Raw genomic sequence first — 2,854 nt, 5'->3', positions numbered from 1 at the left:
ATCAAGAATGTAAAAGTCTCATGAAAATTCTTGTGTGTGTTTCTTTTTATGGCATCCTGAAATATTGCTTGAGAATGAGGTGTTTAGATGTGCGTGGGGTGTGTTTTTTTAGATGAACTAGGACAAGAAAGCCATGAATGTGTTACCTAGATGAATGAGGATATAAACCAGAAAATTTGTGAACTTTGTGTGGATCTGTGTATAGAAAGCATTTTAGATGTTATTACTGAAAAAGGTTATGCCATGAATTGCCTGTGCCTCACAGAGGAACATTAAGCTCAGGGCATAGCAGTTTTAAACACTGTTCATCTGGCTGAAGATCCTAATACTGCTCTATATGGTTTGATCATGAAAATAAGCCTCTGGTGGCTATGTTGAATACTTAATTGGCCCTAGAAATTGTACAACCCTGCTTAGGAGAAGAGTTAGCCAAGATATAGTATAAAACTAGCAAAAGCAGCACATTTTGTACAGATTTTGATGGAAATAAAGACTGTTTTAAAAAACATTCTCACACGTGTTGTATGATTCTTTTGGGAAGAAGAGATCTTGGGGATGTGGTGAATTAGCCCTGTGAGGGTATAGTAAACATAAGACAAACCAGCAAAAAAATTAGCCAACACCAGCCTACATGCCTAAATGCTGTTTGCAGCATTACCAGCACATATAACGAGTTGCAGCTAACAGATCTCAGGGTCTACAAGATAAGTTGAGCAAGCATGAATCAGCATCTGGGTGGATCCAAATAGGACTTGTAAAACATGTTAAGCAAGCTTCAACCAGGCTTGTAAAACGTGTTGAGCAAGCATGATTCAGCATCTGAGTGGGCCTGAATAAGATTTGCAAAATGAGCTGAGGAAGCATGAATGAACATATCCAGAGATAGTAAAGAAGAGCCACAGACAGAGACCTAGCTTTAATTTTCCTCCTGAAAAAAACCTTTCTCCTGATAACTCTGCTTTAGAACAGAGCAAAGTATATATTTATTATTTTTACTATTTTACTTTATTATTCACATGCCTTTTTTGTTTGAGCACACTGTCTTACTTATTGTATTTTTGATCTTCATTCCAGGGGGCCTATATAGTGGAAGAACCCCAATTATCTCACACAATTTTACCATGCCAAGGTAAAAATGTATTTGAAAAATGGAGGGGTTATTTGTGGTTGTTAATATAAACACATTTATTTTGAACACTGACTGTAACTGCTTGTCCACAAACAGAAATCCTTCTTCCAAAATAGAAAATCAAAACAAACATATACCTCCATATCTTTACCCTGTAGTGGAAGGCACTATTTTTAAATCAAGTTTTAAAACTCGGGGGGGGGGGGGGTTTTATGTGGATGTAGGTTTTAATTTTGCTAAGGGCTTTTTTAAACATGCACTATTAAATTTCTGTGAAGCCTTGCTTTTGTTTGTTAACATTAGATCATGTTGTGTGGTCAGGGATTTTAATTTTGCTAAGGACTGTTTAAATAATAGCGCCTGTTGCATTTTTGTGGAGCCTAATTTTGCTAAAAGGTTTTTAAAGCATGTGTTGCTCCATCTCTGTGGAGCCTGGTATCTATTTGTTAACAGCTAATTTAGGCTGTATGGATGTGGGTTTTAATTTGCTGAGGACTTTTTAAAGCATAGGGCCTCTTTCACACTTGTAGCGTGTAAATGGGCTTAAGCTTAGGCATTCATTTGTGGAAAGTGAATTCTTGATGCTGAGATGTAAATTATTTTTATAATTTCCTAAGTGATCTCACCTCCAAGGAAGGAAGAGGTGCTTTGGAGTATCATTTCCTAGAAACACCAGAAGGAGGGGGGCCTGGCTGAAGGCTTCTAACAGCACTAATACAAAACTACAGAAATGCTCAGCCTGAGAATCGGAACCCAAGGGTCAGAATGCCAAAACGGCAGAGCAGAAGAGCATGGTAAAAAAAGAACAGACCTTATGGTCTCAAAGGAAAACACACCACCACACCCTGAGAGAAACATGTGTAAAAACTAGGGCTGTCAATTAATCACTTTTAAAGTGCACGATTCATGCTTTGATTGGTTTTTGCATTATTTTTTTAATGTGTTAATTGTGCACCAGGTTTTCTAGCCCACGCCCAGGCTCCACTCCACTGCCATCACCACCACCTCTGGGCCACTCAGCAGAGCAGCGGTGGCAGTGCAGAGGACTGCAGGGCAACCCGGACCCAGGCTCCAGGCTGCTGCAGCAGGAAGGAGGGGGAGAAAGAGGAAGCACCCAACACACACACACACACACACACACATATACACACACTAGAGGTGCACCAATATATCAGTGCCATATCAGGATGCCACATGCAGGCATGCAACCATGTGCGTGCGGCCAGGAATGCAGCCCAGTGGTGTGTACAGCAGCACCCAGCAGGTAAGTCTGTGGAGCGTAAGAGGCAGGAGGTGCAGACTGAGGACCCACAACGGAGGCAGTGGGGCAGGGGCTGGGGTGGGTTGTGGGACAGAGCTATGGGAGGCTCGTCCAGGGGCATGGGGGGGAGGGGTTGCTCCCTGCTGCTGTGCATACCCAGGGTAGGCATGGGTGGCATGTGCCTCCCAGATTTGTGTGTGGGGCAGATGACTGATTCCTCATACACTTTAGAGAAGCCTAAGGAGAAGGAGCCTCTTCATCTGTTTTGGAGAGATCATGATAATTGTGAAAACAAAAGGAAGGGGACTTATTGGGGGTGTGGGTGCCCATCTTGCCCTGAAAGATCACGATTATTGTGAAAACAAAATGAAACGGGGGGGTTTTAGGGTGTGTAGGTGCCCAACTTGCTCTGAAAGATCATGATTATTGTGAAAACAAAAAGTGTGTGTGGGGGGGGGGGGGCC

General features: G+C 42.4%; 1 long non-coding RNA gene across 1 annotated transcript; it reads left to right on the top strand.

The window, feature by feature from the left end:
• The first annotated feature begins 897 nt into the window (after positions 1 to 897).
• On the top strand, positions 898 to 2,019 carry LOC109287818. The gene is made up of 3 exons (XR_002094962.1): positions 898 to 975; positions 1,075 to 1,129; positions 1,747 to 2,019. It is a non-coding gene; the product is annotated as an uncharacterized LOC109287818 (long non-coding RNA).
• Positions 2,020 to 2,854: the final 835 nt, after the last annotated feature.

Source organism: Gavialis gangeticus, unplaced genomic scaffold, assembly GCF_001723915.1.
Source record: "Gavialis gangeticus isolate Ggan-Ray unplaced genomic scaffold, GavGan_comp1, whole genome shotgun sequence".
Lineage (NCBI taxonomy): Eukaryota > Metazoa > Chordata > Crocodylia > Gavialidae > Gavialis > Gavialis gangeticus.
The sequence above is the reverse complement of the archived record's forward strand: the minus strand, read 5'-3'. Positions and strand labels throughout refer to the sequence as shown.